The sequence below is a fragment of the Ostrinia furnacalis genome, unplaced genomic scaffold (genome assembly GCF_004193835.3).
Source record: "Ostrinia furnacalis isolate ACB-3 unplaced genomic scaffold, ASM419383v2 OfSCF0738, whole genome shotgun sequence".
Taxonomy (NCBI): domain Eukaryota; kingdom Metazoa; phylum Arthropoda; class Insecta; order Lepidoptera; family Crambidae; genus Ostrinia; species Ostrinia furnacalis.
The window spans coordinates 50,958-63,640 of record NW_021130977.1 but is presented as its reverse complement, the minus strand read 5'-3'; the positions used below and the strand labels follow the sequence as shown (position 1 = coordinate 63,640).

The 12,683-nt window shown below is 32.3% G+C and overlaps 1 protein-coding gene across 1 annotated transcript in view; it reads right to left on the bottom strand.

Annotated features, from left to right (window-relative positions):
- LOC114349939 (uncharacterized) overlaps positions 1 to 12,683 on the bottom strand; it is a 40,294-nt gene that overhangs the window by 25,812 nt on the left and 1,799 nt on the right. The window contains exon 2 of the mRNA XM_028300537.1: positions 2,252 to 3,048. The gene's annotated coding sequence lies outside the window, so the exon portion shown is untranslated. The remainder of the gene's footprint in view (positions 1 to 2,251; positions 3,049 to 12,683) is intronic.

Genomic DNA, 12,683 nt, shown 5'->3' with positions numbered 1-12,683 from the left:
CTCCCCGCCCCCTTCGTCTCGCTCTCCCGCTCGCGCTGCACCCCGCATCGCGCCGTGTCGGCGTACGGTATTCAGGGTCCGCACAGGGTTGCTACCCCATACCGTCCGGCACAATGATGATGATAATGATGATCCTGCACTGAACGGGTTTGACGCAGAATGAGCACTTCGCAAAATTTTCACTTTTCTATGTATCACTAAAATTATTGTACAAACAAACTTTTCAGATTTAACTATGGAAAAGTGCGCATTTTTGGAAGTGAGCATTTTGAAACGTGCACAATTACACATTCTGCGTCAGTCAGGAACTGACACAATCACACCCTGAACACATCCAGGTGCTTCTCGCGACCTTCACCAGATCGTCGGTCCAACGAGAGCGGTTTAGGTAGAAAAAAGATATAAAATATCTGCCTAAACTGGCTGATTATTGCGCACGACTGAGATTTAACCTCTGACTTAAACTTGGCAACTATCACAAACGCAGAATAAACATTGTTTAGGAAAAAAACTAAAATATTGCTAATAAAAGCGCCTCTTTGATACAAAATTCCGTACATATTTTTTGTTATTTTCTGAACATTTTTTGGAATTATTCAGAATTTAAATCTTCTGGAGATTTAGGGCTGATTTTTCAATCGTCGGATAACTTTTATCTGAAGAATAAACTTGTCATTTTGACATATTTTCCATACTGAAGCTGTCAATGTACCAAACTTATTCTTCAGTTAAAAGTTATCCAACGATTGAAAAATCGGCCCTTAGAGTAATAACGACAAAATATTATGAGTATTGTAAACTAGAAAATAATTCTTAAGCGACAAAGATGTATTGGCAATAGTCGCATTTTATTTTAGTATGCGTTCATTTGATTCAAGTCAAATGGATGCCTGAACGAAACTAATTAGCTCATGATTAGTTGGTAAATTTATCGAATTCAGTTGCTTGCACGCAGAATTTATGTATTCTCTTGATTTTACTCGCGGTCAGTCGCTCAGTCTGATATAAAAACATTACTTATTTCGTCTACGTAGGTACATATTGTGATTACAAACACTCTACATTTTTGTGCTGTATTTTGCCTCTTTTTGAGATTTTAGTAATTTATAAGCCTCTAATAGGATCGACTTATTTCCTAGTTTTATTAATTGGAATTAGTTCGTCGTTCAAAATGTAAAAAACACAGACTTATAAGCATTCGCGTTAATAAATAATGGTAGAATCAAAATGAGAGTTTTGAAAACCATATTTGGTTTTTCAGTTTGCATAGTTAAGCTCAATATCAAACTAGTGATTTTATGAATCGTCAGTTTGAAATCAAATTAGCTGGAACATAGAAAGTGACTTTACAATTCTATGATCGATTTGGGCACTTTTTGCAGTCAGCTAAATTGTCAGAGTTTTTAGGTGTCCCTTCGAGATTGTGTAACTAAGTGTAACTTTTACTTATTTTGTTAAGCAGGTAGGTACTACTGACGTTTGATGCTCCGAGAGATAAATCGATAGAACAGATAATTTTGTTTGATAGCTTCATAACAAACATTATTATACTTTAAGCTTTTTTATCTTTGAATAGTTACTGCATTACAGAAATTATTAAATTACCTATTAGACGCTATTATTACGGTACTCATAATATTATTCTCGATTTCGGTACAGTAGTACTGACCATAATGTAACCAGATGAACTAAAGTAAACTCAAAAAAATTCATGGTGTAACTCTCGATACAAATGTCACTAACATTTGATTGAACCATGGAAGTTAAACAGACTGGTGAAAATGAAATTCTCACATCATGAGAAAAGGACGCAAATGATCTACTTTCCAAATGATAATAAAATCTCAACTCAGGACAAATGTTTCTTCCAACTGATTATATCTAAAACTTTCTCAAAAGCATATCTTTGAAAGTACTCGTGAATTTGAATTCGTTATTATGCACTTGCTGACAAAAATAAAGCAGTTTTGGTAACATTAACTATTGCGACAAGACTTGCAAAGCTACTAAGTAGAATGACTTGTAAAAATAGTTAATATGTTACATGTTATATCACACATTGTAGATTGTGTACACAATAGACAATAGACGTAATCCTAAGGAGATGCTAGGCTACATTAATAAGTAGGTTTGTGAACAAAAACAATAGAAAATCCATTAAGTATTTAGATCTGCAGGCGCTGTTCGCTCTATATTAAAATTTTCGCAAAATAAGCTTTATTAACGAGGAATAGAAATTGTAATCACTTACCAGTCAAACTCATTTGTCCAGCCTTCAACAGCAATTCGTGACGAATCCAGCTCTTTCTTCTTCAGACCGTGACGTCATTAAATCTTGAACTATGTTCCGAGCCGTAGTCCCATTCTTGGTCACGTTCCTTGTAAAAGCGCTCATTTCAAATTACAAGAGCACCATGTTTAATTTCCGCATCTCATGCTTTAACCTTTCCAAAGGTTCACCGAACATTTTAACTGCCGTTACAAAATCATCAATTCCGTTGACTTCAAATTTTACATCTTTTATTGGTCGAGCATCCATTTGTTACTCAAATATGCGTTTCGTAATCTTCCCTGGTGATTCACGGATAAAATTTACTTTTCCTTTCATCTAATACCAGTATGGTTCTTATGGTAGTATGTGCTTTAATACGTAACACTCAATTTTATTGGAGATAATTGACACGTTCACGCACCCAATTTGTAGAAATGACTGTCTTTTTCAAGGTTCGTTTATAATTTGTGTATTCTTGAGGGACATCACTCGTCACTATTCGACAGCATTGAATTTTCACTTGCTGGCCTCTCTGATAGGTCTATCAAATTATTCATTGCAACAAATTCTTACATAACCATGTTAATTGTCTCATTCCTTATTCGCAATTGTCATAAACTCGTCCAGTTTATCGTTGCCATCTTAATGAGTTTCTTCAAACGCCTCATACAATGAAATCACAGTGAAAACATGCGTGTAATTTGTATAATTTCCTTTTGCGATTTGCTATGTTTTTACTTTCCACTTTAGCTGTCTCTGGTGATGTATTGGAGTGGCTGTAATAAAAGAAACATAATATGATCAGTTTTACTTTCTTTTGTGTATTCATCATCGCAAAGCTTTTCGTATTAATTTCATAACAAATAGTTACAATTTGATAGTATAATTAATTAAAATCCATAATTGCAATACGAGTAATTATAATTAAGTTCGTAGGAAGTTTAGTTTCAAATAAATTTAGTATACCAAATTCGATTATTTAAAAATTATAAGTCATATTAATAATTATTATGACGTTAATTGTTGTATAATATTCTAAGAACGAAACGTTGAAAACGTTTCTAACTTTCAAAGTCGAAAGATTAACTTGTTTCGTGATGATAACCACCATTATCTAGATAATGGCCGCCGCAGTTTCTATAAGAATAGCATCTGTGTCCGTATTGTTGTTTTCAAAATAGTCCAATTTGTACAAATTTTGCTTTCAGTTATTTTTACTGCGAATGAATGAATGTGGGAATATTTTTGAATGGATCTAACACTTTGGTTTTTGTACGCGTAATAGAATTTTCGTATTCTCAGAGTTACTGCAAAATTGACATGAATTTGAGACTAAAAATGAGTTTCTAAAAAGAACTAGACAGCTTTTTTCGAAATAACAATCTCTCCTTTCTTACTGCGAACGATTAATTATTATCATTATTAGAAGTTGTATCATTTATGAAATGTATGTAATGTAATGTAAGTACTCGTATTCAATACTGTCTCTCATAAGATTGAGCTATTATAATCCCCACCCCATATAGGATGTATAGCATAATTACTATAATTACAATTTCTGATTTGCTCTATCTAATAATTAACCAGCCAATTATGTTTATCATGAAACAGTGTAGTCAATTAGCTAATCATGAGATCTAATTATCCGACTAAGTTTTAATACTTTAATACTTGCTTTTTCTCATCAAATTATAATGATAGAGACATTAATGATATTTTCTATATTGTAAATATTTTCGTTCATTGTTTGTTTTACGTCTAGTTGCTTTGTCATATACGTTTTAGCATCTGGGGCAGCGAACGCACGACTTGCTCAAAATTTGGGTCAAAAATAATCACTTTTAAAAGAAATCGAATATACTGTGGTGTTTTAGTCACGAGGATCGATTAAGGCTCGCAAAAAGGTGTAAGTGATGAAAACATGATAATCATATTGGCTGTATCAAGTCTGTGCGTCGAGACACTAATGAGGGTTTTGATGGCAAGTAATAAAAGTTGATTAAGACGTCCGCTCATTTACATTCAATGCATTTTATGGCATTGGTTATTATTATTCCTCTTAGTTATTTCCTGTTTAAGGTGAAATTTTCAGACCGCACAAGCAATTTCAAAAGTTTGTGTCCGTTTCTTATCTTCACACTAAGTAGTGAGATTATTTTTTTTACGAATACCGCCTACCAGATACTTCGGTTTATTTTACATGAATTTGTAAGTTTGTACATAAGAAATACAAACAATTTTTATGTAGAGTTAGAGTCACATCCTACTAATCCCAACTAATCCCAACTAATATTATAAATGCGAAAGTAACTCTGTCTGTCTGTCTGTCTGTCTGTCTGTCTGTCTGTCTGTCTGTCTGTTACGCTTTCCCGCTTAAACCTCGCAACCGATTTTGATGAAATTTGGCATAGAGATAGTTTGAGTCCCGGGAAAGAACATAGGATAGTTTTTATCCCGGTTTTTGAAACAGGGACGCGCGCGATAAAGTTTTTCTGTGACAGACAAAATTCCACGCGGGCGAAGCCGCGGGCGGAAAGCTAGTATATTATAAATGCGATAGTTTGGATGTCTGGATGTCTGTTACTCTTTCACGCAAAAACTACTAAACGGATTTTGATGAAACTATACAGTATTCTTTTTTATAACCCAGATTAACATATAAGCTATAATTTATGACGATCTGTGACAAACTAAATTCCATGCGGGTGAAGCTGCCGGCAAAAGCTAGTAAAAAATAAGTTATAAAATTAAGCCCCCCCCCCCCCATTCCAATAGGAGGGGGGGCACATATGGGTGCATTTTTGTCGATAAAATTGACATTTCAACATCACCTTAAATTATCGCTAGCCCTATCCCAAACACACTGTATAAAAGACATTCCAAAACAACGACTTACAGTTACTAATAAAGCCAGTACATTGTCGCATTTATCTAAAAGAGCTGTATCTAAACAACTTGTTCTGCGGTCCTTTCACTGAGCATTATGGTAACAAACTTAATATGCACTTGGCGCAGTGCATCGTCCCACTTTGCAGCTTTCTAGGGACACAATGGGACGGAGTTATTTCTTGATGGGTTCTTCGATTTTAGTATGCATATTTTATGGCCGTCATATCGACCCATGAATCTACTGGATTGTTATTTTGCCATAATTTCTGAAGAGGTTCTCAGAATAGTACCGTAGATGCCATGTTGTTGAGAAGAAAATCAAATGATGGAGTGACTTTTGGATTGGACAATATTCACTTCGAGTGGTAACGATATTGTTAATTTTTAAGTCGAATGTAGGCAAAGAAAAACAAACGTCTTCACACAAATGGTAATCATCGTCTTACTTCCAAATTACCTACTTCAATATTAGTAAAGAGAAAAAAAATTATACGGCTAAACTAAAGGTATGTTCACAATTTTATTTTTCCATGGTGTTGGAAAAAATTGTAACATTTATTATCAGTCCCACAATGAGACAACAGTGGCCTGAGGATGCCCCAGCTAGACCGTACCTCATATTATATTATGTCCCACGCCTTGCGCATGGCATACATAGGTACGAGTCATCAGTGTAAATAGTAATGAGTTAAGTATTTGATATAACTCGTTGGTTCAGAACAAAATATTATGCTAAAATTACGTAAAATTTTAAATGTTTATAAACTGTTCGATTAAAAACATTTTAGTGTCGCAGGAGAAATTTTAAGCTTCATTAAGTTACTAATGAAGAGAGACATTTTGTTACCAAATGGCATTTATTTATTGTATGCTTAAATACATTTTTTTTAGTTATTTTTGCATCATTTAAGTGGTAGTTAACAGTGTATCGTTTAATGGCTATCTTTATTTTCTTAATTGATTTGTTATCTTAATTAGTTGAAAGCAATATCATTTTATTCGATTCAACAAATGTTACCAAAAATATTTGTTTTTAATAAACCAAATATGTTTTTATAGATTTTTATCGTTTTATTGATATTGTGCACGTAATTTATTTCAATAAAAACGTTGCTTATTTGCAATAGGGACAATATTATTTGATCCTCTAAAAACTAATTGATCTTTTTTGTATGTGCACTTTTAAAAATAAATGATGTTTTTTATTATATTTTATCTTTATATTAATTATTGGGTCTATATTAGTTGATCTACGGATAAATTATGAATAATCTTCATTAAAGGTAACATAATATTCATGTTTAATATACTCTTTTAATATTCGGTAAACAAAAATAATATTTGATCCTCTTTTTTAGTTATTGATCTTTAATTTTGTTAATTTGATGATTTTTATATCAAGTTTGCCTTTTAATATTGATCACCTAATAAATACATTTCGATCTATGTATAACTTAACTTTAAAATATATTTGATCTAACAAAAAATATTATTGGTTAATATTTTTAATTAAAAAATATCTTTTAATTTACGCGGTACTTTGTGGTTGAGTGACAATCGTCCGTCATTGGTTACTGAGTTGGCCAAGGGCTTAGCGGCCAATAAGCAAGCAGAATGGTACATTGCCATGTTTGTTTAAATTACAAGCTTTGCTTAGTTTGGGACTAGAGGCGCTATGTAAAATAATTTCTTACTTCTGACATCCCTGAACCCGACATCATAATTTTTACCTCTTTATTTTTTTCAAATCGCAAGGTTGATTTTCTCTTAGTATACCGATCTCGACCGTGATCAGTGACCATAAAGTCATCTGTCAACGGGTCGATTAGACACGATAAAAGCACTAAACGATATTTGTTTACTTTTAGTGCGACATCGGGTCGTAAGGACCTGATAAGTTTTTTTTTCCAAATATTTACTGTGTTTGACGAAACAATTGCAAAACAATATTTATATTTCGTACTACTGAAAAGACCGAATATATCATCCCGCACCAACGCATCCAGCACCTAAGGTCAATTTGACCCGATAACGCAGTGTGAACGTGTTAAGTATGCTTTTTTAATAATAAAAAAATCTTTAAACATCAAGTGCCTTTAAATAGTTTCCATCCTTTGACTACAACTTAATAAAAATAAGTACCATAACATAATTATTTTGAAGATTATTTGATATAGACAAAAAATAATTTATACAAATCGAATTATTTAAAAAAGTATCACAATATTGAATATTTGGTGCTCATTTCTTTTATTTTTGAGGACCAACAAGTAACGATCAGATATAATTTTTACATCTCAATTTTTTTTTGCGTAGTTCAAAAGAGGTTAAAATATCGATCGATTTCATTTATTTTATGTCTCAAAGAAAGAGGATCAATCATTAAAATAGATGACCATTTAGATTTTTTTATTTGCCGTTTTTGTTAATTTAAAAAGATCATTTAAATACATGCCTTTGCAATATGTTAGTTACATTTTAAACCAATAATATTTTTGTTGTATGTATAACATTATTTTCTTCTAGAAAATTGATTGATAAAGTATGTATTTGAAAAAGATTTTACTATACCTTTGTTATATTTTAATGGGTGTCTTTAGATTTTAATTTTTTATTTATTTATAGAATCCTACTGTGAAAAATTTAAATCTTTTCCTATTATTATGATCGGTTATTTTAAAGTTAAAGTTGCGTCCAAGTAATTTGGCTTAAAATATTTCTTTTACAGGTGTTCTATTAAATACAGAGTGAAATTGTTAGAAAGTAATTTAATCGATTTACGTAAATATTTTTTTTTTTCATATTTAATTATTTTTTACGCTGCGCGCGGTTTCCTTAATGTCACACGTGGATAATTTACTTTTTTCTTTAAAAAAAATACGTACACACAAGTAACTGCAAAGCTTAATAGACATAATGGTGCGCGAAAATAAACCTTACTCTTTAAAACTTAAGGTATGAGAACCCACGAATTAGATTTTCAAATGTTTTTTCGAAAAATACCACGAATAAAAATAGTTAAGATAAAGTAGTATTGTTAAATAAATTGTTTTATTTAGCTTATTAATAAAATTTGAACAATGTTTGCAAAATCACCCTGTATAACACAGAATTAAGTCAAAAATTAAGTTACGTTATGTCTAACGATACATTCTTTAATACTTTATTACATCTCATTAATTTATTGGTGTCTTACTTTATTAAAATATTGATATAAATATACTTAAAATTAATTATACACCTGTGCTCTTTTCTAGTTCTAGTATACATAAGGTTCAAAATAGGACACAAACTAACATTAATAATGATATTCTAGACTATAAATTTCTCGTTACTTGTCGTTTAGTTCGAATATGAATGCGTTTAGCGTCAAATTAGCGATTCTAAATTTATACATCAGAAATTCATGAGGGTATAGTCTATCGCGCAAAAAACTCTAGTATGCTTGCTGAACAGCTTATAAAAAGATATTGATGTATATAGTCGGAAACTTGAAGGGGTTTGAAATTATAACAAAAAGTTAAACTTTCTTTTGATCATGATACAATCAGTCACGATATAAAGGTATTTCTTTTTACTCGTATTTGACTTGAATATTTTTCTAACATCACCTAGTCATCTTTAAAAAAAAAACTATTGGAGGACAAGCTCTGCTAAAGGCTAAAAGCTCTTCTAAGCTGGGAAACTCTTTAATTGGCTTAGATTTAATGCTCCTCAAACCAACACTAAAACTGTAAAATAAGCTGTTGAGAGTCTAAATAATAAATGCTAAAGCTTGGAGTTTTGTATATGAAACGATGTATTTAAAATTTAAATTGTTCTATCTTATCAAAATATTACGATTGTGATTTTTATTGTAATCGCATATTTCGAAAAACTTTAGTCATCATACTTTACGAACCACTCTACATTATATTTGTAACTTTCTATAAAAAAAAACTGGCAGTAAATTTAGCTCTCACTTGATTTGCATTCGACTGTACTAATGGTAATCGGGTTGAATATACAGCAGAAAAATTGCATATTCCGATGCAGTTATTCCGTGTGAACAAGAATACAATGCGGTTTATACCGCTAATGTGAATGGATGGTCAAGCCCGAGCTGCATTTTGTTTATATCGATTCGAAAGATTAAGCGATTAATCAATCATCATCATCATCTCTGCCATAGGACGTCCACTGCTGAACATAGGCCTCCATGCTGCCCGGTTGGTAGCGGCCTGCGTCCCACGCCTTCCTGCTACCTTTATGATGTCGTCGGTCCACCTTGTGTGTGGACGTCTCCCGCTGCGTTTTCCGGTACGCGGCCTTCACTCCAGAACCTTGTTGCCCCATCGGCCGTCAGTTCTGCGTACTATGTGCCCTGCCCATTGCTGCCCACTTCAGCTTGCTAATCCGTCGGGCTATGTCAGCGACTTTAGTTCGTCGATTAATCAATAAAGATCTCAAAACAGACCGTCCAATTAATCAATCGAATCATTATATTTTTACAAACAAAGAGCCAATTATGATGCAATATTTGATTGCTGTCGTTTTCAATATCAATACTTGATTAGGATTTATAAGTCAATTAAATATCATCTTTAATGTATTTTGTCACGGCTGTCAAACTTATTTCTATAGTCGAGTCTACTCTCTACGTACAAAGTTTTTGATCTGTCTCTCTTACTCGTTGCATGAGTGATAGCGATAGACAGACAACAACGGTAATGATCGTCAGTATATCAATATTAGTTCCAAGCGATTAAATAAGCATGTAATTTTATACAGTATCTTATTAAGGTACGTTTAAATGATAGCAAAATATGAGTACTCATATTACGCAAGTCTAAAGGTATATTTACATTCGACCCAATACAGAGACAAGCATACAGTGGTACCTAGCACTTATTAGGCTATTTATTTACCTATGTGAATATACCTTTAGCGGCCTTTAAGCGGGCGACGGCTTATTCCCAAAGGTCCGCAGCTCTACTGTTTAGTTCATACTTTGATTCCCAACGGGTCCACGACAACAAAAATAGCAAGCATTTTCTATGAACATTTTAAAATTTTCGGACGACATAGACAAATGACAGCTGAGAAAGACGAATGACAGTTAAAAGTACGGATTTATTACTCTCTTTTCTTCATACTGAACCCTAATCCAAAAGAGGTATCACCCCAATATACACATAGGTACTAATCACGGATCGCTAGTAAGTAATTAGATTTTGATGTAGTAGCTCCATCTATGTTGTATTTTTATTGCACTCAATTGCTAATTTCTACCTTAGTTAAGTGCATTATTGTGGGTAATCAATTTACATAGACATCATTCTTTAGCTGATAATTAATAACTAATTACAAGTCTTAGTAATATAATTAGTGCTTATCTTGTAGATCATAATCTGTAATCTAGCTAAAGTATATGGAAGAGAAATGGGAATATGTACCTATATGAGTGTTCAGATATGTATATAGCAAATTGATTTAAATATCTAATATACGTATTACAAGTTTTGAGTCATGTACACTTATGAGTCATTTTTGCTATTGTTTTTGATTTAATTTCTCGTTTTTGATTTAAATTATTGTTTTTGATTTTCGGCTTGATCGTCACTTACCATCAGGTGAGATACAAGCCAAGAGCTTCCTCGTTGTGGATAAAAAAAAACAATAGGTATAAAAAATCATTAGACTAGCGAACCGCCCCGGCTTCGGTTAAAGAAACAATATAAACCTTCCTCTTGAATCACTCTATCTACTGTTGAAAACTGCATTCAAATCTGTTGGGTAGTTTAAAACGTTATAAACGCATATAATTATTTTAATAGGAGTTACTGTATTATCCGACTTCTTTTACTATAACTAAAGATACCTACTTAATATTAAAAAAAACATATGAATTGAGCACCTCTACTTTTTTTAAGCGAACTTAACCTTTTTCTAAGGTAATTAAAGTTCACAGTTGGAGGCCTATTCTTAAAAACACCACGATATTAGCTTCTACATTGCCGTTAAAAATACTACTTATTTCAGAAAACAGCAACTTTTTTGCTTTAGCATTAAATTAAGATTTTATTAACAAATCATTATATTTCTTTACTTTCTACTTCTTAAATTCAAACGAATGAAGTAATACTACTACTGCTTGATTTCATGTAAAAAACTGTCGCGAAAAAACTAAACGTTTGCAATAGATTCTGTTTACGCATTTTTATATTTTTTTCTGGAATCAGGAGGCAATAATAATCGCATGTAGGAATTAAAATAAATTGTGTAAATAGTTTTTTTAAATAATTGTATATTTGTTTGTAAATTAATTAAAATTGGAGAAACCAGACTACTAGTGACTAGTGTTTTTTGTTTTTACCGTTTTTCAGGATAAAAAACATAATGTACTGTTATTACAAATGTAATAAATAAAATAGAATTATTGCAAGTTTTCTTTGACAACTCATGTAAAAGTAGAGGCACTCAAATAATTGATTGGATTTAAAACAAGCTATTAATGAAGTGAATATTACTCTCCGAAAATAAAGAAATTTAATTACGGTATACAACGTAATTGCGTCTGAGATTTTTTTTACCTTTACTACTCTCTATGTTTTTTTTTTCTAATAGTTTAAAGTTTATTCCTTCCATCGCTTTTTAAGTGTATTGTCTCAAGTTTTTATTTTTTTATCACGTATCAAAATAATCTACTACTCATGTAGGACATAATTTATTACTTTATTCGTACATAATATTAGAATGTATTGTGTATTGTACAAATAGGCTCGCAATTATGAAATGTACCTACTCGAAAAATTATTTTTATATGTACTAAAAAGCGCTTACTCTGCCTACGTCCAAAAAACTACTTTGTTAACCCCTCGGCACACGTTGGTTTTCTAAAACAAGTGAAGATCGCCCCAGAATAAACTGGGCCGGTAAACCGAGGCAGCAATTATGGGAGTCGCTCGCTATTATTACACGATACCATCGGTGCAGTGGCTCGGAGCGTCAACTGGATCTGAGAGGCATGATGCACTTTTGCTCAGTGTACCTACCATGAGTTTACGTTAGGTGTGCTCGCTAGCGAGTACGTCAAAAATCTCTATGAAGATTTTGTTTCTTGAAAGTAGCCGCTAGGGGCGCTGCACAATATGTCATACAATTAATGTCATTTTTTTACGCAGTCGCTAGCGAGCACACCTAACGTAAACTGATGGTAGGCACACTGTACTGGATATGACATCACTATAATTTGTTTAGTAAATAAACAAGGTTGCTAGAAGTGACATGAGATTGCCAAACGGTGTGATTAGTAGGTAATTAAATCTTTTTGCGTAAAATGCTTTTGTTTTTTCATTTCAATATCTTGGAAGTTGTTCTTAACATTTTAGTGACATACAGGGTTATGATTCCTTGATATTTTGATTATTTAGGTAGGCAATGAAAGCAATTTACTGTTGTAATTTTAAGCTAGTAATAAGCTCACCCTAAAGTTTTTTACCAAATAAGTGTATCGTCGCTAGTACTTATTTTGTGACTTGCT